Genomic DNA, 24,762 nt, shown 5'->3' with positions numbered 1-24,762 from the left:
CTTGGTCCCAAATACCATTGTTACAGTCTTGTCGGTGGTTAAAAACAGCTTGTTTTAGGAAATCCAATTTTCAGGTCTAAAAAAGTCAGATTGAAGTATGTGGTCAAGGTCGGAGGCTAGGGCTCCCCTCCCTTCCTGTTGGTTGCTTTCTCTTTTTTCCTTTATATGATTATTTACATTTATTGTACATATGTTGATTAGAATTTTATCAAATAGGGGTGGTTGTGTAAGTATATAAAATAATCAATTACATATGCTTTGTTATATTTTTGGTATGTTTTTCTTTTGCTGTAGATTTAAAATGTGTGTTAAGTTTAGGTTTAGATATAGCAGTCCAGATAGAGATTTGAGCCATTGCCGGGTGGTTGGTGGTCTCCGTGGAGACATGTGACGTCAGGAGGGGGTGTAACTCTCTTGCGCATGTGTGCATTGCCTGCAGGCTAGCTGTGGGTGGATCGGCCTTGAGTTGGATGCTCTCTGTTGCCGTGGGCGCTGCCCGCATACGCCAGACACCATGATGTCACCGCACGTGCGCGGGATGCTGTGTGCATGCGCCGGCTGGTGCGGCATCACCGCACATGCCCATTATTGTGCGCGGGATGGTGTGACGTCACCGCGCGTGCGTGGGGCATTGTGGCGTTATTACGTCACTGCGCTTTTGCCGCAAGATCGCCAATCATCTGTAGTTTTAAAGGACTGTATAGTTTTTGTTTCTTTGACTCTTTGATAAAGTGCGATCCCGCACGAAACGAGCAGGAGAGCTTTACCCTCCTTTTTTTAAATGTTTACTTTAATAAATTGATTTTTTTATTCTTGTGATCCTGCTCTCTGCCTTGCTGTGCACTGCGCTACTTTTTTTTTTGGACATAATAGGATCTCAAAAGAGAATGTTGTTAAATACAGTATATGAGGTACAATAATACATCTTTGAAGTTTGTATGTACTATAAAAGATAGGTTCAGGTGTGTACATTTGGATACTCTGTCAAGAAAAGTAAGACTGCCAATAACTAAGATGGGCAATTTTGTTTTTATGAATTTGGATCTGCAGCGGATCTGTCAGTTCCTTTGGTCTGCGAATTTCAGTGGATCAATGTCGAAAAAAGGGTCGATTTGCATTTTGCAGATTTTTTTTATTATTATTACCAATACACTCCGCGGATTCCGCAACCTGTTGGCGGATTTTTAAGAATTCACCAACGGAGTGCTGAATCAGCAGATTGGATTCTACAAATCCGTCGACGGTTTGTATCCAATGGTGGTTTTTGATGAATTCGCGTGGATTGAAACCGCCCAAATCCGTTTGTGGATTTTACACTGCGAAGCGGATTTTGGAGTAAGATCAGCGACAAATTAGGGAAAAGTATTTGGGAAAATTCACCCATCTCTACTAATAACCAATATCTGACATTAATACTTAAATCATTAAATATTTGGAAAGTTCACACCAGCTCTATCTCTATATTTTTTCAATTCAGAAAAGATAATTCTACTTTTTTCCCTTTCAAAATAACTATTCTAAAGGGTTAATTCCATATATAGGGGCCCTTTTTAAACTAACCATTTCTATTTTCAGGCTAATTCTGCCAGATAGTTTTACCTTACAAAGATCTACTTCTCAAATTACTTTAAAATTCCCTTTTTTTATGTTCAAAGTATATACAGTAGAGTGTTCTGTAGGTTTGAGGACTTTTTTACTTCAACAAATTGGCGCACGTTATTTTTAACGAATTTCGGATCCTCGCTACCATAGGAATGTTATCATTTTGTCGTCATTTCTTTGGCAGCTTGAGAAGGAACAAAAGTCCTTAATGATGTTAACCAATTTATGCACTTGAGCGGCAGGGATTTTAACAAATAAAATAATGACATCTACAAAAAGTCCTGCATGTAAAGTCTGCTTCCTAATTTAAATTTCTAATTTTTGTTTAATCAATGACTAAGGGCTTTATCGATAAAATAAAAAGAAGTGGAGACAAAGGGGAAACTTGTCTAGTGCCCTTAGCTGAGATAAATGGTAGGGAGTAAACCATTTACTAAAAGATAGGTTTTGGGGTCAGAATACATTGCTTGAACCGGTTTGATAATTTCACCATAAAAGAAAATTGTTCCTAAAGTGCAGAGTACATGGTCCCAGCTGACTATATATGTACGGTATGTATATCTTTATTTGTTTAGCACCATCCATGTACAAAGTGCTACACAGCAGTAATACACGTGACAACATTATATGAGACATAATAGGAATAAGAGCTACAAGCTGTCCCGAAGAGTTTACAATCTACCATGTAAAAATAATTTTCCCATTTAGGCTAAGGACAGAGGCTGAAACCATATTGTTGTTCTCTGTTATAAATCCCTCTCCCTTTTTAGGATTATCTGAAAAATAACGAATAGTGGCAATCATTTTCCTGATAATTGCTACTGCCACAAAGCCAGTCTAATCACTACAACTTAAATCGCAAAGTATATTTATTATCTTTCTGCAATTAACGTTTTAAAGATTTTGTAGTGAAAATTCAATAATAAAATAGCCCTGTGCATGCGTTGTAAATTATTGAAATATTTGCTGTGTTGAATTATTTGGAGGTACAAGGCCTACCCTCTATTATAAAAGTGGTTGTAATTGTAGAGATTATATCCTTTCATTAATTGGAAACACTCAGCTGGGTAGCTGATCTGAGCTTTACCTGTCTTAAAAGTATCACCAGTGTTCAGAATCTCTATTTGTTCTGCCGTGATCTGTAGAAGGTTGCCCCCAATTTGTCTCCATAAGTCTATTTTATTTAAATAATGTATATAAAATGTTACGTTAAATTTTGAATCTGCTTTGAAATTAATTTTGTTAGTAAATCTGCTCATTTTGAATCTTTAATTGCATCATTAAATCTATTTTATTTACCAGTCTTAACAAGGGTATTTAATAAAAAAAAAAGGGGGAAGGAAAGCAGCGCCTATGCTAAGGTTAACTAGGCAAATAAATATATATCCTATACACCAACTGTGCAAAAACTATTATTAATCTATACACTTAAACAATAAAATAATTGGATTATCCTAGCACAGATATTAAATAGACCTATAACCAAAAACACATGATCTATTAATAGTATTAAGAAAAAATAAAAGATAAAGCCAAAAGAAAAAAGAGAGTATGAACACCAGTCCTCAGATAGTCCAATAATGATATGGATCCTGGTATGAAGGGTCTCCTGCTGCTCTCCAAAGTGGACGAACCACGTCCACAGGGCATCTATAGAAGAAAAGGGAAGAGAGAGCGCATACCCATAGCGTAAAATAGTCAATTTTTAATGAGGGGAAGGGAGGGAAGGGGTTAAGAAATGCGCTTACAAGAAAGCAGTAAAATCAAGCATTGTGTGAATAATCACCACCATGGTTTGTATCTGCAGTATCCTGGGGCAGTCCCGATCGTGCAGCAATAGGATCAGTGTCCAAACAGATGTCCAGGGCTGGTGTATTCCATATACACGTGTAGGGTCCTGGAAAGATGGCTCCTCGTGGATCAAGCCTTTGCAGCAGTCGCGCGGTTCAATCAGTTCCGGCGCGCGGTGATGACGTCAATGCCCATGCGTCTAACGTGATGACGCTCCCTGACGCGTTTCGTCACTCACGGGTGACTTTCTCAAAGGGAAGTATAGAGAAGGGGGAGGTCCAGTACTTTATATGCTCTCCAATTATCTAGATCACTGGGAGTCTCCCCTTCTCAGCTGTATATACGCTTGGTGCTAATTGATATTTGTTAGATGCGCACAATGCATATTAAAAACCTTTGAGTTGAAGGAGTAAAGAAAAAATCTTATTCAAACAACAATTAATTAGATGAAAAAAAGGCACATAGTATTCATATGGGGAGTCAACCTTCACATAACATGACAAAGTATACATCAATAATTGATAAACCTGTCATACAAATATCGTGAAAGATAGACATGCAAGGAATGCATATTTTTTACAAATCGTGCATGTTTTTGGTCCACTCAGCTGACATGACCATTCAAAATATAAAAGGTATCTCCCTGTATAATTACATATAAAAATACAAATTGCATACAATTTAACAATACCAAATTGTGTTGAAAAACATATAAATGTAATTCCAATAATTAAACAGAATCAAATGAAAGACACAGTAAGAAAGCATTATTACCAGATATTGAACCCTATAAGGAGGGCAATTTCCCATATTAACATATGCCTAACAACTTAAGCACAGTGCATATATTTATTCAAGTCTATAGGCCAGGGCAAAGCAAGGTCTCAAGAGGGGGTGAACTGGGATATGAATGTAGTAAGTGAAATATTATGTGCTTGTAGATAAGTGTATGAGTGTAAATATAGAAAGTTATCAATTACTACTATATTAAAAATCAATTATATTACTACCAATATGTGAATAATTCTAGTGGTGATGGAACTAAGTCCAAGTGTGACTATATTTGTGCGTGAATAATTGTAATAAAAACTATATAATAAAAATAATTAATGTATAGTGATATTTAATATGTACTATGTGTGTGACCATACACCAAAAAGTGAATATAGTGTAAGCTAAACTAAAATAATGTGGTCCCAGCTCCGGTACAGGAGAGGGTGTGAGGGGGGGGGGGGGGGGGGGAATGGGAAAGGGGGAAGGGGGGGAAAGGGGAAGGATTGGAGAGGAATGGGATAGATGGTTGGGAAGGGAGGGATCTAGGATCTAGTGATTATTCACACAATGCTTGATTTTACTGCTTTCTTGTAAGCGCATTTCTTAACCCCTTCCCTCCCTTCCCCTCATTAAAATTGACTATTTTACGCTATGGGTATGCGCTCTCTCTTCCCTTTTCTTCTAAGGGTATTTAATAGTCTACCAGCTTTGTTTCCATAGTTAAAAAAATGTATGGTATATCTGCTACACAACACATTATTTAAATCTTTCAAATTTAAGATAGGCTCAAATTCTTTTTTCTTGGCTAAATATCCCTCCATTTTTGCCAAAAAAGGTTAAATTTGTAGATGTTACTGAAAACTCAGTTGTAAGCGAAATACTGTATATCTATCAATTTCTCCTTTTTTTTTTTTTTTACAAAATTATAGATCCTCTAAGGACAGATATTTTACTCTCCAAAAAAAGTACTCTGAGAAATACAATGCAAGTTTCACACTTTAAAAGTTTTCATCCGATATAAGATATCTTGGAAATCTCCACCTGGTAGACCACCCTCTCTCAGATTCCAGGTGCAACTGTGTACAGATTGGCGCATGATCACATAGTACCTTGTGGCTCAATTGTCAAATCTGTTACTTTTGGGAAAAGGTGAAGGGCTGATTAGCAAGTAGTCAATCAGAGACATGTTAATGTGTACCTTAGCTTAGCAGGTAATTTTCTCTGTGGGCATTCCTAATTATTTGCGGATCTGCTGTATAACATTAAGATAATTACTGATGATTTAGCTTCAATATCGTGGATTTTCTTCAGCGATACTAGTTAATCCTAAACTGGTTCATCCCCCAAGTTAAAGTCACCCCCATGGATCGGAGGTATTCTTTCATACAGTAGCCTTGTCATTGTTCGTAGATATTCAGAAATACGTTTTTTGTCGTACACATTTGAAACATAAATGTTGTGAATGATCATTTTGACATGAGATACTTCAACTCATCTATTTTTGTGTTCTGATGAGTATAAACAGTGTCCAATCCAGTCTTTATTTTTTAGTTTGTCATGCTCTATGTGGAAGAATTGTATGTGAATGGAGTTTCTTTAATTGCACCAATGTTTTCTGTCTTTTGAAGGGGAGTTAATACCCCACATTTCAACAACCTTATATTTAAAAAAATGTTTATAGAACCATTACATTAATGTCCTTTTCTCGATATCTGTGTATAACTCCATAATCTGTTGGTATGAAATAGTTTAAATGCCAGCTTCTCAGATTTTGATACCAAGATAAAGCATAGTGCTTAGAAGCAACATTAAAAACTATAATGATAAATATATGCAAAAAATATATAAAAATTAAAAAAAAAAAGAGAAAGTGAAATGATTAAGTATCAAAACTTATAAAGCTGTCACAAAAACACATTCCTAAACTGATGGTTATTAAACGGTTATCTCTTTAATTTCACTTAACGACTGTGAATCTAAATGAACTTCTGCTTTGGTTCTCAAAATATGATAGGTCCCTAGTTAATAAGGAACAATTATTCCCCCAGCCTAACAGGCCCATCCGCCCTCTTGAAATTGTCTTTAATGAGTTCCCTCTACAGGGCTTAGTCTATATCAGCCAAAGCGTCCGATTGAGCAATTGTTGGCCAAAATTCCCCATTGAAGACTACTTGACCAGCTCCTCTCAAACTTCTTAGAACTCTGTGTTGTGTTCATTTGAAGACGTTGACTATGTGCTGGTTATTTTCTGCAGGGAGAGATTTCAAATATGCATAACATTTTCTAAAAAAAAAACTTAGTTCTTTATTCATTATCATTCACTACAGTATCCTGTCAAATTGGATATTTTTCAACATTTCTGCTTTTAAGTCTCTAATACTGTAAGAGGAGGGCTTGAGCTCAACCAATTTCCCCCCCTAAGGTAATTGTAACAGTGTAACCACCAGAAATGTAGCTGTAATTAGTTTTTTCCATTCCTTGAAGTTTTCCAAATAATAAAGCTTTATAGTCTCTAGTTACTTCCATATGCAAAGTAAAATTCAAGAGTTGAGCAACTTTATTCTAAAATGTAATTCTCTTGGTGCAAAGCCACATATAGTACTGTATAATTAACCAGTCAGCTTTATCACATTTACAGGCAATATTGCAGTTTAATCTGTAGTAGATGTGCATGAGATTAGAGGGTGATGGATACATGTGAAGGAGGGACACCCATGTTTCTGAAGACTATACAGTAACTTCTAATGGATCAGGGGTGTATAAATTGGGGGGCGCGATATGTTTCTGGGGGTGTGTGGTGGTTGCAGAGGCTCCGCGCACTTCCCCAAGGCATTTAAATATATATTGTGGTAACTTTTGGGGCTTAAATGAGCTTACTGGCTATCTGTGTGTTTGTTAAGTTTTTAGAATAGTCTGAAATTCATTTTTTTTTTGTTCTCAGAGAATACGGCACTCGTGGCCTTGCCACGTTTGTGTTGCTGCTAGGAGTTTGGCAAAATATATTTGTAAAAAAAATGTTCTAATGCTTTACACTTCCTACTGCCAAAAACACAAACATTTTAATGAATGTTAAATAAATATATTTTGTACATTATCTTTTTTTTGCAGTGTGCATCTGACAAGGTCAAACTTACATAAGCCGTTGTAAGTCTCCTGGGAGATTTCCACAGTAAATACATTTTTAGCATGGCATTATAAAAAAATAATAATACCTTATTAGAGCCTTATTTAACTTCATTTTTTAAATGTATACTGTAATATAATACTTTCTTTCATTGCATAATAGTATTTCAGTGAAACACCATGACATTCCACCATTATAATTCATTTTTAACACATAAATCTTTTATATTATGGAGCATTAATACGATCTCGTATATACTCCATATGATCAAACTACTAGATATGAAGAAAGAAATGCATTATATAGATTCCAACCGCATGGTAGAAAATTACATGTGCCTCAAAGTATCTTAATGTATAAGAAATTAAATTACCTCCCGATGTATCTTTTCTGGTGCAGCACAGAGGTCTAGTAATCATATACCTTGTCAATACCTAAGAAATGTAGATATGTTCCTGGTCGTGGTACCTTTCAATAGACCAGCAAGAATAATGCAAATAGATGCAGCTGTAAAGACTATTTCAACCCTTACGATGCGGGTAGCGACAAGGTGAAATCTCACGCACCATGTAATCTGATGACAATTCATCAGTGTTTATTAAAAGGTACTTTTGCAGAATCTTTTCCAGGCACTTTTATTAGTGAAATAGGTTTGGGCCCAAAAAAATAGAAAAAAGTTACACAATAAAAATGGATTTCTACTACTGCCTGTGCCTCATAAAAATACTTGGTAGTGTCTTTTCATAGAGAGAAAGGTGGTGCTAGAGGGCAAGGATGGATGGCACAATGTAATGTTGATCTCTCATACTCCAGTGCTATATGGCAGAATTTTAATTTCTCTCACGGCGCCCTCCACTCAGTGTAATACCCCAAATTGAGCATAGTGATGTCCTATAATGTAGTGGTTCTCAAACCTCTCCTCTTGGACCACTGGCTACACCAGATTTTAGGAATTACCAATGCACTTGTACACAGGTGAATACAACTCATTTGCATATGGATAGCATGCGGGGTAGTTGCATCAGAAATCTGGTATGGCTCAGAACCCTGGAGGAGAGGTCTGGGAACCACTGCTCTAATGGAATGTTGGCTATGTTATTGGCATGGGTTCAATAAGTTGGTACGGTGAGTGGTTGGTATCAAGTACATGTTGGTTTTGAACTCTGCACAAACATGGAATAGCACGGACCTGCTAACATATTTATTAAATTATGGATACAATGCAGTGTTCATTTTCACCCACAATCGTGGTGTTTTATGTATGTAGAGTATGAGTGAGAGTGTGGGAGGTGTGTGGGTTGCATAGCCATGAGGCAATTAAGGATCGAGACAGTCATGTTATATGATCCACTATAGTTCTACAAAAAGAAAATGCCTGCTGATTAAAACATTTCTTACAAAATGATTTTAACAACGGCTTCGATCAAAAAAAAATACATGTTTTCAGGTTTGGTTTTAGTATATGTTGCCAAATATATTAAGACCACATAATTTGACTAATTTAGAAAAAAAAGGTTTTAAAGTGTAAAATGCAATTTTTACCATTCAAACTGATATTCCCTGGAGCTGCGGCTGTGACTGTGGTTTGCCAGAGAAAGAGATCAAGACACATTGCAGCTGCATGGGAAAATAACTCAGGCTACATCTGTAAGTCATCTTCCTTAAACAGAGTCACCTTAAACGTATGGTCAGGGCTCAAAAAACCCACTTATCCACTAGTTCATGAGTGGGAAAATTGGGGGTGATGATTAGTTCTGAAAAAGACAATGCCTGTCAAAAGCAAGGCTGTTAATTACTGTTCGCCTGGCACCTGGCTAAGGGGGCGGCCCAGTCACTTCAAGGCGTGCGCTGTGCTATCAAGCCCCGCCCCCCCAGTCCGGCCGGTCCCAGTCCCTACCTTGTCGCGCACCTTTCCCCAGCGGTGCGCAACAGGTTTTCAGGGAGGCAGGGGAATTTGAAATTAACATCTGCGACGGAGGCATAGCCACGCCCCCGCCGGCGGTTCAGCCAATAAGGGCGAACCAGCCGCGGGACGTCATGGCCACGCCCCTGCAAACCCACAGCCACGGCCCCCCCATCGCAAACCTTCCCTCTCCCCTCAGACCGCCTATTGCGGTGTAGCGCTGTGCACGCGCTGCCCCCCCCCCCGCCGGGCGCGCGTGCCACAGTGAAGATTGGGGACTCAGCCTAAGGTCCCGTTGGAGGCTGCTGCACACGCGCCTGGCATTCTGGCGCGCGTGCACAGCTGATAAACGTTATCTGTGGCCTGTTAGCAGCGATAGGCGCGTGGTGGAGTGGGCGGGCGCAGCCATGAACTTGCTAGGCTGCCATTGGGATATAGTTGCTGCAATTACATTGGCTCAGGCGATCTCTCCTCTTGAATGGCTCACAGCGCACCATGTGACCGTGTCGCTGCATGGGAACACAATCTTTTGTATCCCCTGCTGGCTGACGCGCCACAGCGCCTCATGAGCCTAAACAGAAGGAGACACTGGTGCCTGCCACAACAGAGGTTAGTGACTGCTGTGCGGCGCGCGCGCTGCTGCATGCGCCGCCATCACCACCGAGGACCTGGCCTTACTGAAGTGATTTTAGGAAGCAGGGAGGTGATTGACAGTTCTACTTTTGGCATGGTTCTTTGGAAGCCATAATCTTCCTGTATTGGCTCCCTGCAGTGGATTCGTGGTTTTCCACTGTGGACCGGAGGCAAGTCAAGCGCTGCACATGGTGCTATTTTTTAAATAATATATTTATGCTAATGAAAATGACATTATGAATATTAGGCTGGTTGTTTAGGTAAATACTAAACACTTTGGAGGCTATGTACTAAGCATCACAAACAGCTTTTTGGGCACAAAAATTGGTATATAGAACTCCTTTTAATTTGCAGGTGTGTCGTCTGACTATATACTAACCTGAAAGCTCGCAATCTGCACTATCAGCATAAAACAAAATAATCTTTTTTATTTGGTGCTCTGAAATGGATTGAATTAGGAATACAGGTGAATGGTATGTACTAAAAAAAATGTTTATATATGCCAATAAAAAGTAAAAGTGTGTCAAAATCAGCTGCCAAGATTAGCTTGGCAGAAGAAATATATATTCTTTTAATAGTGGTCAATGCAGAATTAAGTTATGTATCAACCAAAAAATGCTTTTGACACAGCACGGATGTTTCATTCTATAGGTTAACAAAATGTATTATATTCACACGAGGGCTATAATAAATGGCATTACATTAATAATGTATATTTACTAACATTAGTTGTAAATAAAAAATACACATAATTCTGTTTTAATTTAAATTGTATTAATTAGGTATGCAACATAACGTGATGCATTAACATTAATTTAAAAAAAAATGATGTGTGATCAATATACAGGTGTTCCTCGGTTTCTGACGGCCCGCTTTCCGTCGAATGGGTTATCAGACGCCGCATAATGCAGTCTGCTGGACGCATTATCCGACGTCAGAACCGCTTGTCCGATGCTCACCGCTGTGGATTAACATGGACCCGGAACCCAACGGTCTGTTATCCGACAGAGTTTTGCGGGACGTATTCCGGCGGATAAGCGAGGACAGCCTGTTCTGTAAATACAATTATAGGATGAGTACAGTATTTGACCAAATTTAACATAGGCTGGACTCGATGGACAAACAGGAAAGTGTTGCAAAGATCTTGCACTGCTGGTGAGTTGGCTCAAACCTGCTATAGAAATCAAAGGGTGCTCAGTATATTAAAACTCAATAAAAATGGCATTAAGAACTGAATTAAAAAAAAATCGGAGTAAGTATAATCTGATACTATAGAACTGATTTATTTAAAAAAAAAACACACTCATAGGAACGATATTGCATGGATTGCTCCTTTAATACACAATGGAAGCAGGGGGTCTCCAAAGCTGAACCCCATTAATTTCAGCTCATGGGACCCCCTGCTTCTGAGATACTTGCCTCCGTAGTGGGGCCGGTAGCCCCTGTAGGGTGCACACTATGGCTGATTTTCAAAGCTCCCCAGCCCTGCGGTCCAATAGGAAGCTGTGACATCATCCAGTTCAGCTGGCCCATGTGTCTGGGATTTAAACTGCAGAAAACTGCAGAAAGATACTCTACTGACACCCCTTTGAAGGTCTGTATCTCTGGAAGCAGGGGGTACCTGGAGCTGAAATTAGTGGGTTCAGCTCCGGAGACCCCCTGCTTCAATCCTTCATTAAAAACAGCAGGGGTTGTTGTCGTGGGAGAGGGGGTTTGGCCCGGTATTAAAGGGGTTACATCCCATTTGGCCACCCCCTGCCCTCACGCGGGAGGCGAGGGGTTAACTGGAATGATATCCTATGCCCCTGCTTCAGCACCAAATGTGTATCCCCCTGTGAATGTGTATTTTTCCCATCTCAGTGTTTGCACCAACCCTTACACTGGGATCCAGTTGGGAGGGAAAAGGTTAATGTTAATTTTGTGTTTACAGCCCTTTGTTCCTTTTCCCGCCTTTGCAGGCTCCATTTTGCAGTCTCTCCATAGGTCGCCATTGCAGCCCCATGTAACCCCATGGAGATTCCGGCGATTTGGGCCCGATATCGTAGAAGACCTGCAGGTGGCGCCCGAGAAGAGGAGCGGTGGTTCCCCATTCAAAGTGAATGGAGCAATGCATTTCAATGGGGATTCCTCCACTCAGACCTCCAGGAACGGGCTGGCAGCCATCCAAACCGCAGACCGCAAAAGCAGAAACTTTGTCTTGAAAAGAGCTTTGATCAATCCCCGGTCAAGTTCACGTTCAATTGGCGTGGGAAACTTAGGTTCTAGGGCACCCCGGAATAAAATTCTTTTTGCTTCTAGATCCTAGGAACCCCCTCACTCGACCCCAACCGGGTCCGACAATCAATGACCTCGGTAAAGGGTCGCGCTCGTTACGAGGGTCGCACCATTGACTCTAATGGCGGAGGTAAAAGCCGCGAGGTGAAAACGGCTAAGTCAGAATGAGCAGAAACATGAAACCCATAACTCCGGTTCTATTCAGCCTAGAGGGCTGAGATTTGGTCAACATGTAGTCATAGTTCTGGCATGACTGCATGGCAAATACCGACCCTCTCGGAGCAACAAAACGGAGTCAGGGTAATGGTTACGTTTGGGTTTCTGCCTTGACTTGCATGGCAGAAAAAGGCCACTTTTGTAAATGTGCTTTTAAAACTGTATTTGTGTAACTCCGGTCCGGTGGGTCGCAGCAAGCTGAAACTTGGCCACCATGGAGAGTCCCTTCCGGCATGAGGGTCTGGCAATTTTCAGCCCACTCGGCCCAGCCGAACGGATTATTTTAATATGTTTAGATATTAAGAAATGTACTGTATTTTGGGTCTGGTATAAAAGTCCACGAAAGATACTGGCTCTGCTACATGTTAATGCTCAGGGGGGTGACCAGTTGTCTACAACAGACCCCCTGATCAAAGGCTTCACCACTCTGATTGTGTACACTAGGGCAGAGAAAAGCAGAGCTTGAGTGGTCTGTAAGTGTTGTAATTCCTTTAGTGTGGGACTAGTGAAATGAGACCCCAGGTGGAAAATGTGCGTATGTGCCAACTAGCTGGGGGCATGGTCCAAGAATGCTTCCCACATTTGCTGGCAAAGAGGGATTGGGTGCAGGTAATTTGTAACCAATACCTAGCACCCATTGTTAGGGTATAGGGCTGGAATCCCATATAAACCAGTGTAAGCCCTATGCCCAGGGTCTTCGTTTGAACATCTGAAAGAATCCTGATTACCTTGATGAATTGCCAATCCTGTACCTGATTGCTTCATTGCCCCATCCCATGTAAGTGCTATATTCTGTATGTTATTTGTGCAATCTTGTGTGTTCAACTTTTTTTTTTTCAACTTTAATTTTATTGATAACTTTCATGGTTTACAGACATGTCATATATTTGCATTAATTAAACAAATTCCAACCGATACTGATTGTCCATGTGTAAGTACTTACAACAGGTAATAACAAGACATACAGGGTAGACAGACCGACAAACACAGATCACAAACCCAAGGGAAAGGGGGTAGGGGTAGATAGGGGGGGGGGTTCCTTTCTCCTTGGTTCCACTGGATGTTTCACGTCTACTGGCCCACTGCTTCCAAGGAGGCCAAATGCCCTCCAAGCGCCACCTGTGTCTTGTCCATGTTGCTTTTTCTAACACTGTCTAGGTAGTTCTAATCTGTCCAGTCTGTCTATCCCATCATAACATCTTCAAAGGAGAATGCACTCGCCTCTATCACTGCCATATCATGGACCTTTCCACCCCCGGTATGTCTGTCTGGGCCAACCAAGGTGACCAGACTTTTAAGTAATTTGCACCAGTATCATTGACCAAACTCGTCAATTTTTCCATCTGGCAAACTGTCCAAATTATATTCCTAATTTTAGCAATCAGTGGAATCTCATTCTGTTTCCATCGTGCTGTGATCTCCCCCCTTACTGCCATCACAAAGTGCGCCACCAACTTATTTTCCTTTTTGGAGAGGCCCGGATGCAGCCTGTTGAGGAGGAACATTCATGGGTCTAACGGGATATGCGTGTCTAGGATCCTGTTCAGCCAATCTTTAATTGACTCCCAGACCGGGGCGATTTTGGGACAAGTCCACAGCATGTGTAACAGGTCTGCTTGCTGTCCACATTGTCTTGGACACAATGGGGAGTAACTGGGCAGAAATTTGGCCAATGTTATGGGGATGTGGTACCACCGCATCATAACTTTATATGCGTTCTCCCTTAAGGTCGTGCACATGGAGCTTTTGGAAGCTGCCAAGACAATGTTCGTCCACTCCTCTAGCTTCAATACCTCCCCCAAGTCAGTCTCCCACTTGGTCATATACCCTACTTTTTCCGTTACAGTCGAGCCGGAACCGGTCACTTCCTTGTACATCTGCGATGTAAGTCCCTTTGTGGATGTCCCTGAACGACAGAGCTTTTCGAAGTTTGTTCATTGGGATTGGGGCTGATGAGACTGATAGAATGCTCTGACCTGGAGGTATCTAAAGAACTCGGCGTTGGGGATATTTTTGTCAGATTTAAGTAGATCAAAAGTTTGTATGCCTCTTCTTCCCTCCAGATCCACAAGTCTATTAATGTATTTGCATTTCCAGATAGTGAAGTCCGCACTTGTCAGTCCTGGAGCAAACAATGGGTTACCCCATAGTGGGGACATTCCTGATGATTTGTGGGTCAATTTGCATTTAAGCCTGGTGGTTTCCCACACCGAGAGCGAGTTGGTCATTGCGGAAAGCGGCATTTTGGTGCCTAACCGCACCTTTTTGGGGAGCCAAATTAAATGTTCCAGCTCGACAGGGGAGCATAGATCTTTTTCCAGAGTGACCCATCTTTTCGAGTCCGGGTTGGTGTGCCATTGCACAATTTGGCATAATTGAGCCGCCTTATAATAGGACAACAAGCAAGGTACTGCTAATCCACCTGCCCCTGTTTGCCTGCGCATTATCTGCTTACCCACTCTCGCTCTCTTCCCTTCCCAGATAAATGTATCTATCCGAGATTGGAGTGAGAGGGAATCCTTCAACCTTAATGGCCCCGGGAGGGTTTGATAAAGATAGAGAAGACGTGGTAGCAGATTCATCTTGACGCAGTGGATCTTCCATAATCCAAGAAATTTTGTAAGTGGCCCATCTCCTAATGTCCCCTCTCAGGGTGTGCATCAATTTGGGGTAGTTTGCCTGATACAACAGTTTGGATGTCTGGGTTATATTAACGGCTAGATATTTAATTTGCTTCTGCTGCCATTTGAAGTTGAAGTTGAGGGTGATCAGCTTCTCTAGATGTTTAAGTAAATTTATATTCAAAGCGTCCGATTTAGATTGGTTTATTTTGAATCCTGAGATCCTATTAAATCTCCCCAACAAGTCGAACAGGTTCGGCAGAGAGGTAAGAGGTCTAGATATTGTCAGAAAAACATCATCCCCATATAGTGCCACCTTATGCGACTATCTTCCAATGACAAAACCCGTGATATCTTTGCTATCGCGTATCTGAGCAGCCAAGGGCTCCATACACAATGCAAAGAGGAGGGGGGAGAGCGGGCAGCCCTGTATCGTTCCGCTCTTGATTTGGAAGGGGTCCGAAGTGAATCCCTGATGGGTCACCCTGGCCGACAGAGCCGAATATAGAGAGAATATAGCTTTTGTCAACTTTGCTCCCAGCCCGAATGCTCCAAACGTGGCCTCCAAATATGGCCAGTCTATCCTGTCGAACGCTTTTTCCGCATCCAGACTGAGCGCCATAACTGGTATGGATCTTGTATTGGTTATTTCTAACAGATCAATAATTCGTCGGGTATAATGAGCTGCCTGCCGACCCGGGATAAACCCGACTTGATCTGGGTGCACCAGTCTAGGCAGGATGAGACCCAATCATTTGGCCAGTAATTTAGCGTAGATTTTGATGTCCGAATTAATCAGGGATATTGGCTTGTAACTTCTACAGTCCTGTTGGTCCTTACCCTGTTTATGGATTACAGAGATGGACGCCTGGAGAATGTGCTGAGGAAAGGGTGTACCTCCCAACACTTGGTTGAACATACGGAGGAGATATGGAGTCAGTTGCTTCCTAAATTTTTTGGTCCCATAACTCCTTTAGTTCATTCTGTCCTTCTAGAATTTTTGCATTTCTCTCTCTTTTTCTCCTGGCCGCCAAACTAATTAAGACCCCTCTTAGTGTTGTTTTATGCGCCTCCCAGAGGGTTATATGCGAGCGAACGCTTCCCTCCTTTTCTCTAAAGAAATGTAATTCAGGTATTTTTAGTAAAGACTTATTCAGTTTCCAGTTTGCTCCCGGTCTGTCCAGCCCTATCTGAGTGCACCTAAGCTCTATGGGTGCATGATCTGACCATGAAATATCCTGGATCCCAGAGTAGGAGATCTTCGGGACCAGTCTACTAGAGACAAAGAAGTAATCGATTCTGCTAAAGGAGTCATGTGGGTGTGAGTAGAAGTGTAGTTTTTGTCTAAGGGGTGTGATTCCCTCCAGGCATCAACCAATTGTAGATCCCTTAGCCCCTGTTCCAAAGCCTTGGGCCTAGTCATTGCTCCTAGCCTGGGAGGACCAGATCTGTCTAGGGCTGCATTCAACACTGTATTAAAGTCACCTCCTACCATCAGGGCACCTTTAGCGTGTTTTTGAAGAGCTGTGAATGTTGCTATATAGAAGGCCGAGTCGAGCCCATTTGGTGCATACACTACAGCAATCGTTATTGCCCCGTTATGGCCCCTGCGAGCATGAGGAACCTGCCCTCCTTGTCCTTTTTTACTGCATCCACCACCAGTCCCACTCTGTTATGTATGAGTATCGCAACTCCGCGTTTCTTCTCTTTTGCAGAAGACAAAAACACCTGTTTGAATTGTTTATCAAAATATTTCGGGAAGCTGGTGTTGCTAAAATGGGTCTCCTGAATTAATACAATGTCGGCCCCTTTCCTCTTATAATCGGTGAGATCCACCTTCCTTTTACGGGGACAGTTTAACCCTTTGGCGTTATGTGAGATAAAGGTCAGCGTCATGGTATTCTCACCTCTCGTCAGCCATGTGTCTACAGTAGGTGTCAGGGTGTCGCTGGAGAGCCTCCACCCCCCCCCCCGCAGTGTCCAGCAGCTTGCCAAACCTCAACGTTGCACCACCTAGACAGAAGGCAGGGAGGGAGGGGGAAGACACAGAAGGTACAGAGGACACATAAGGAAAGATAAAGAAGTTGGGAGAGAGTCCAATGGTCCGTGACCATTGACCCTCCCTAGCCTTTGGGTTGTGGGAACCGGACAGAGCCCCCTCCAGGTCCCCTCCCACCATCCGGGCGGTTCCAATACCTCCCTTCCCAAGGACTTTCTCAGGGCCCTGGGCATAAGCCCCAACCCGAGTGTGCAGGCGCACGACAACGGCCAGACCACGGTCCCAGCCGACGTCCCCTTATAATTGTCTTTCTTATAGCATCATCTACTCAATAAGTCTTGTAACTTGTAACTGCAACTTGCAACTCTCGCCCCAACACCGAAAACCTGATTTAATCTGGCACAATAGGATAGCTGCTGGAGGAATCCCCCCTCCTCCTCTTATACACCTGAGGGATAGTATCTTCCCCCCCCCCATGACCTTGTGACCTAATGTAATATCTACGCCCGTCCCACCCCTGACCTCCGCCAATACCCCGGGGGTTTTCCCTGCTCTTTCAATCCAGTACTGCTGAGGGCATCTTGACTTGCCTGTAAAATCTCCTCAGGTTATGTCTCCTTCATATCCTGCCCTACTCGTACTTGATACCGATCCTCCAATCCTTCTCAGATCACTCAGGTCTCTCCTCCCCACCCCTTACTTTTCCTGCAGCTCCTACAACCCCTACCCCCCAAAAACTCTGTTCCTTATTTCATGGCCTACCCTCTAAAACTATGTATAATGTTACCCCCCAGGTTCCTATTAATCTCCTCTTGATCTCCCTTACTCTCCCTAACCCTAATAACCTGAACCCTAACTCCTCGGTTTTAAATGCTAAACTCCCTTCCTGACCCCTAAGTTTGTTGAGTTTAACATTTTGTAAAATTATGTAGGGAAAAAAATTGTATGTGTCCAGCGCTGGGAGAACCTGTTGGTCTCCATTGTTGCTTAGGGGTCTGACCACATGCTGGATCTTTGGGCACCGTGTTACATAGGTACACCCGGCCGCAGCGTTTCAAAAAAAAAAAAGTGGGGGCTAGCGGGGGGCATGTGCGGGGCATGTGCGGGTATGTGTGGAGGCGGTAGTGGGGTGCGTGCATATGTATTTAATGTTTTCACTTTTGACTGCCTTTATTTTTTAAAAGATTGTCCCGCCTTTGTTCTATTTACGACCTAGGCCGTGTACAGGGGTTTTCCCCCCCATCCTCCTCTCCCCCTGTGAGTCTCTGCGTATCAGAGGTCTCTCTGGCTGGGAATCCTGTCCCACACTGGGTCTCATTGTCGTTCGTACTCCTCCGAACCATGGTCTTGCGGTGCTTCCTGTGGTCCTCCGGCTCACTCCGCCCCTTCCGTCTGCATCCGCCGCCATATTGGATGTGGCCAATCTCCCCATTACGGATCCTCTCGCGATAGGTGCCGACTCCTCCTCTTAGAAGTCATCCGACTCCTCCCAGATCTCAGTGTGGAGTGGGAGCCGATCCAAGATGGCCACCAGTCTCGGAGGAGCGCTGCTGGGGTTCAACTGACCTTAACGGGTGTGAAACCAGGCTCACAACCTTAGAGCAACCTCAGGAACAGGTAAGATAGAGAGAGTTCTGTTCAAAGGATCCCTTCTTCACTTTGGGCTACGGGATTGTTGGTTCTTATCCGTTTTCCTGGCATCTTTCCAAGCTGGTTGAGGAGCCGGTCTCCCTTCGGATACTTCCTGTGGGATCTCGTCTTGGAGCCCCAATTTGGTAAGAAAAGTCTCGCCATGTTCCAGCCTCCGCAACGTGTTGGCCACTCCGTTTTGGATCCCCAGTAGTCCAAACAGGTACAGCCATCTATACAGGATCCCTTTGTCCCGTAGAATCTTGGTAATGGGAGCCAGCTGCCTCCTTTTAAGTAGGGTAGTGGGTGATATATCTTGAAACACTTGCAGCCTGTGACCCTCAAATTCCACGTCGCTCCTTGTCATTTTGCAGAATGTCTCTTTCACTTTAAAAAAGTGAAATCGCGCTATGATATCCCTTGGGGGGTCCCCTTGTTGTGGCCCAGACCTCAGGGCCCTATGGCAACGAACCATGTGTAAGTCCTGCTCCGAACGGTCTGGTATCAGATTTTGCAGCCATCTTCCTACAAAGTCCTCCGGGTCAGTCTCAGCCTCCGGCACCCCCCTGATCCTCCCATTATTCCGACGGTCACGGTTGTCGGCATCCTCCTGCCTGTCCATGAGATCCTTGACCGAGTCCTTTACTTGTGTCACTTGTTTGTCAGTCCTGTGGAGGGCTTTAATGGTGGAGTCCAGCTTTTTGTTCCAGGGAGTCGGTTCTCTCCCCTATTCCGCTGATATCCGCCCTTAGCGCTGCTAATTCCGATTGGAAGCATCTCTTTATATCCATGCAGAATTCTCGCATGTCTCTCCTCCTCATTACTTGGTTTTCTCTGCTGCTGTCTTCTCTTTCATCTTCCTCCTCCGACTAGGTGCCACTTCGCGCCGGTCCCTCATGGCTTTTGGCGCGGGCCGAGTCCCATTTCGCAAAATAATCTGTTAGAACCGTGGAGGTTCTCTTAGATCTAGTCGCCCTAGACATCTTTGTGTGAGTGGGCACATTTGGGTATGTTTTTGGTGTTTATTTTCGAGCGCTTTGATGCTTTATTTATTAAATTAGTCGCCAGCTGTGAACGGAGCTGTCAACTCACACGTCCATGCAGTCAGCCATCGCGCATCGTGTGTTCACCTTTTTTAAGGAATAAACTTAATTTATCATATCTTAGTCGTGTTCAATTCAACCCAGAGATTTGTGTATATTATAACCCTTCACAAGTTACCGTGACAGTTGTTCCTTTAATAACGTTATAATTTATTACTGTGCACCAGTACCAGTCCTTTCCGCTTTGACGTTACAACCAATATCTAAATTTATAGGTGAGTGCACTATAAGGGTTTTTTAGTGAACATGCCTCTGGGTCTTCTGTTGGCTTCATTTTAGGCAGCATCACAGGTGGGTTATTTGGAATCTCTGGTCTGACTGAGGCTGGACCTGGAGCCAGCATTTGGAAGAGCTTTTCTGTTTGCTGATCCTGCATCTCATCTCGCTGGGCTTGCTGGTGCAGGAAATGAGAAAAAATGGCCACCATTTAAAAAAAATTGTGTTGCCATTTGGATGCAGGGGCCATCCAATCCCACTTCTGACACCACCTATGGCAGAACGGCCTGTAGGCGAGGTCAGACAATAGTCCACATGTGCAGTTTCAGGGTAAATCAAATGTTGAGTGGTTTTTTTTCTCCACAACACAAATAAACATTTGGGCACACTGTCCCTTTAAGGCAAAACAAAACACATACAAAGATGCCTACTCCCCATAGGGAGATCTTGCTAAACATTCCAGGCCTTATCTATCAGGCTGGCTGGTTTTGTCCAGTTCCAATCCCTACCCCACAATAGTTATGGAACAATAATAAAGTCCTTACTGTATCTTTGTTTGGGAATCTCTGTCCATAGAGAGAGTTTAGGAAATCCTTCTGGATAAGAGATTGCACAGGACAACTCTGTGGTCTGAGTCAGCCACCTACTACAGGCTGGTTGTCAGCTGTCTGAGCTTACTTCCTGATTGCCCAAGTATTCTTACTCGGTTAACCTTCTGAGTGCTTGATGAAGGACTCAGATGTATGTTTCCCATGCATAATTATCAGTACCTGACTTCACCCTGTCACAGGGACCTAGAATGGGTTCCTATGGCAACAGAATGTTTAATGGCATTTCATGATCTGGAGCAGTGTGGGGTGCAAGATTTTCTGGTGTGAGGGGTGACACACTGCTGTTACAGAGACCCCACGCTTCCCCAAAAGCATTAAAAATAAATGCCGGGGATCGTGTGAGGCCTCTGTAACTTTTACTTAACTTCCCTTCCACCCCAACCCTAATGGTGCATCTGATATCAGATGCATTGTAAGGAACCCCAACCCTCTCTAATAGGGTGTCTGAGATCAGATACATTGTAAGGAACCCTGACCCTCTCTAATAGCGCATCTGAGATCAGATGCATTGTAAATTCTAATGTATTATGGTAGAATTTTCAAATGACCTAAAAATTGTAAAAAAAACAACCTTTATGGATGTGGGCAGAGCCCTAGGAACACATGTTGAAAAACACTGATCTAGAGCAACCAGCTAGCAACACACATCTAAGTAAGTCATCTTTCTTCAACGAAAACAAGACTGGTCACCATTAGGGCTTAAGATGTGTTCTACAATTGCATAAACACACAATGTTAAATCCAGTCTTACCTTAGGCAGCTTTATGAGGAGGCACAGATCTACTGACTCGCTGTAGAGCAGCACACATCCACAGATGTTAATTCTTCCCTTGTGATCAGTAGCATTAATACCTGTGGCAGAGTAAACAGAAAACCATTAATAACAGTAACATACCAACAATATTGTTAAAGAGATGAATGAAATAAGTAATTTGCCGCAATACAGTATGTTCAGTATTTAGGAAAATAAAGGTTAACACAGTAATTTTCACTTTGTGTGTATAATAAGTTTATGCTATGGCACATGTATAAATATATATAAATGCCTTTATTTTTTGCATGCTAGGTGCTACCTGCTGTTTCTGTCAGACTTTTTAATCAGCGTCCTTTTAAAGTTTACACTGTGCTCTTGACTTTTCTGGCAACGTGGTAATACAATTACACACGATAATGGCGTACCAGGGTGTACAGCTCCGAGAATAATGTGAATAAATCGTTGTTTCTCTTTCTCTGTACCAAATCTGCAATTTTACTGTTTGAAGTATGCTGTGCTATTTTTACTATACCAGTGGCATTTCCAATAAACAGAGAACATTGGAGTACTCCATGATGAAGAAATAAATGTCGTTGGCCAGAGCTTTCGCAGGTTGTTAATGAACAGGCTGGAGAGCTTTGTACAAGGCCAGTATCCTAAATGGGACATTATATGCTAGTAAATAACCTTGCCAAAGTGTTTAGAGTGTGCTCATTTTGTAAATTGTTTTGGGTATTTGCTAGCAGTTTGCTGTGGACCCATTTGCTAAGGAAACTTTTATTGGAAATGAATAGAATGCTTCGTAACCAGTCAGATTACACGTGTGCCAGGCATGCCATGTGGATCCAGAATACCAATAAAATACCAATTTACCAAATGTGGAACAGAAAATCGCTTTAGCTAAAAAACTGCTCTTTATGGTCAAGGAGAAAAATGTAACCCACGTGAAACTGAACAGACTTCACTACATGATGATACTGAGAATTCCCATATGAGTGAGGCACTCATCATTTCATTCTCCTTAGAGGATATGCTGTACACTTCAATGACATGCTACACCCAAATTAAGGAAAACATATCTATATACTGTCTATATATTAATATATTTTTTCTTATTTTTGGTTTTTATATACAACAAAAAAAGGAGAAAAGCGCACGCTCCATAGTGTAAACAAGTGTAAAGTAATTTATTACAGACCATAGATAAAATAGATACACTCACAAAGGTAGAGTGTCAATGTGCATGTTGAGGATATATATATATATATATATATATCGCCTGATGAAATCCGCCGTGTCAGAAGAAACGCGTAGGGTCATGTGGTTAGAGTGAGCTACGGTGGTGGAGCAGTTCAGACGCCAGGAGCCAGACGCCAGAGAGGAAGTTCCCTGAGTTACTCTCGATCCGTGCTGAATAGGAACCACAGGCTGCATTTTCGGGTTGCCAGAGAGACACTGATACGGTGACACCAGCAGCAGTGAGGTCTTAAAGATATACACAGCGGGACGGAGCAAACGGACGGCGGTCTGGTTACATGCTGGCGCATGGGTTTGCCCATACAACGCTCTTTATCTATTGGCAAATTGTGAGTGTGCATGTGTCTTGGTTCGTGTTATTAAAACTTTGTTATTGGATTTTACACAAGGATCGGGCGCTTTTCCTCTTCTTGTTTTTCTAATATATATAGTGTGTGTGTGTGTGTGTGTGTGTGTGTGCGTGTGCGTGCGTGCGTGCGTGTGTGTGTTTTAATGTCAATAAGATAATTTTGCTAATTCATCCCAAGTTATTGACTTCATGGTTCCTGTGTGTGCTGCCATAGTCTCTGTTCTGCATCTCTCTCTTGTCCCATTGGTCACTGCTTGTGATGCCATGGCTCCGCTTGTGACAGGGGTCACACAGGATGGGGGGTTAAAAACATGTATTATTTGTTTCCATTTGAGATAAAGTTTCCTTAGCAGAGCATGAAAAGTTATGATGATCTCAGAACTTTCCCGTGCCATAAACCAGGGGTGGCATATACTGGAGGGCTCCCCAGGGGGGACATGGGATTTTCTAGGGGGGGGCGCAGCGTTTACAGAGGCCAAGCGCTTCTCCAAAGGTATTTAAATGAAATGCCGGGGGACTGCATGAGGCCTCTGTAAATTTACTTACCTTGGCTTCCAGCTTCACGTTTCCATGGCAACCCTGCATCAAATGATGCCACACATGACTCCCATGGCGTCATTTGACGCTGTAGCCGAGAGGGGGGGGGTGCGAGCAGGGGGGGAGATTAGGCAGGGGAGAGTAGACTTAAAAGTTTGCGCACCCATGCCATAAACGACAGCATCGAAGGAGTAACCCTCTGCAGACGCATTTACCAGAACTCCCTCCTACTGTCTCTGTACGTTCTCCCTACCTACCAATTAGACTGTAAGCTCCTCGGAGCAGGGACTCCTCTTCCTTAATGTTACTTATATGTCTAAAGCACTTATTCCCATGATCTGGTATTTATATTATCTGTTATTTATTTGATTACCAAGTGTATTACTACTATAGCCCCCGTATCCCTCAGGGGATTGTCACATGCTGCGGCTTAGTCAATAGGGCGGCTGCATTTGCAATTAAGGCCTTTTCAGTCCAAGGGAGCCGTGCTGGCAGTTCTGAATAGGGACAGTTAAGAGAGCCTGCAGTTACATGTTGCTAGGCAACCAGTGAAGCTGTGAGAGATGACAGTTTACACAGCTCTTAAAAAAAAGAGTGTCAGTTGGAGCTGGGAGCTGGGGGAGTTAGGGTGTGTGTGCAGGGAGCAGTAGCCCCTAGCACTAGGCCTAGTTACCCCCAGAGGTCCCAGATAAGTTACCATTCCCCAGTTTGTGGTTGCTTCAGGGACAGGCCCTACGTAAGGAGATCTGCCCCTTTAGCTATTTGGTTAAGTTAGGACACCCTCAGTGTCGAGCAGCCTGATTGCTGGGTCTGGGCTCAGACCCCTCAGTTACATAGAGACTATCTTCGTGGAGGCCAAGCCAAGCAGTGACTGTGGCCTGCCGGCTACAGGCGGATCCCCATCAAGGTACAGACGGTGTGGAGCTGTGGTGATATTATCCACGCTGGAAGTCACCCCACGCGTAGGAGGACATCACGTCGGATCAGGCGGATCCATACCGGTTGTATAGCGGTACCCGCGGGCTGGAGCCCCGGGCAGGTATCTATAAATAGTGCACCAACACGTCCAGGGATAGCACTATCTCCATCACACGTGGGTGGGTTTGGACATAAGGTACTCTGGGGAATACTTATGTTGATGTGTGCACCTGGTGCACTTCTATGTGTACGGCTATATGCATTATTCTGTGTGGTACAGGTACCGAAGTTATTAGTATTAGCAATAGTAAACAGTTATTAGCATACACTGTGTGCGTGTCTTATTATTGTGGTTCCTGTAAGAGGACCATCCCACTCAGGTGGGAACCCTTACAGGTGGAGGCGCTGTGTACGACGAATCAGGTAACCCCAGGCTCCCAGTGGCGGAGGT

General features: G+C 42.9%; 1 protein-coding gene across 1 annotated transcript in view; it reads right to left on the bottom strand.

The window, feature by feature from the left end:
- The window catches only part of TENM4 (teneurin transmembrane protein 4), a 1,230,300-nt gene that overhangs the window by 1,009,391 nt on the left and 196,147 nt on the right, over positions 1-24,762 (bottom strand). Inside the window, 1 exon segment of the mRNA XM_075592607.1 lies at positions 21,248-21,348. The gene's annotated coding sequence lies outside the window, so the exon portion shown is untranslated.

Source organism: Ascaphus truei, chromosome 3 (assembly GCF_040206685.1).
Source record: "Ascaphus truei isolate aAscTru1 chromosome 3, aAscTru1.hap1, whole genome shotgun sequence".
NCBI lineage: Eukaryota > Metazoa > Chordata > Amphibia > Anura > Ascaphidae > Ascaphus > Ascaphus truei.
Note: the sequence above shows the minus strand (reverse complement) of the source record. Positions and strands in the feature narration are given on the sequence as shown.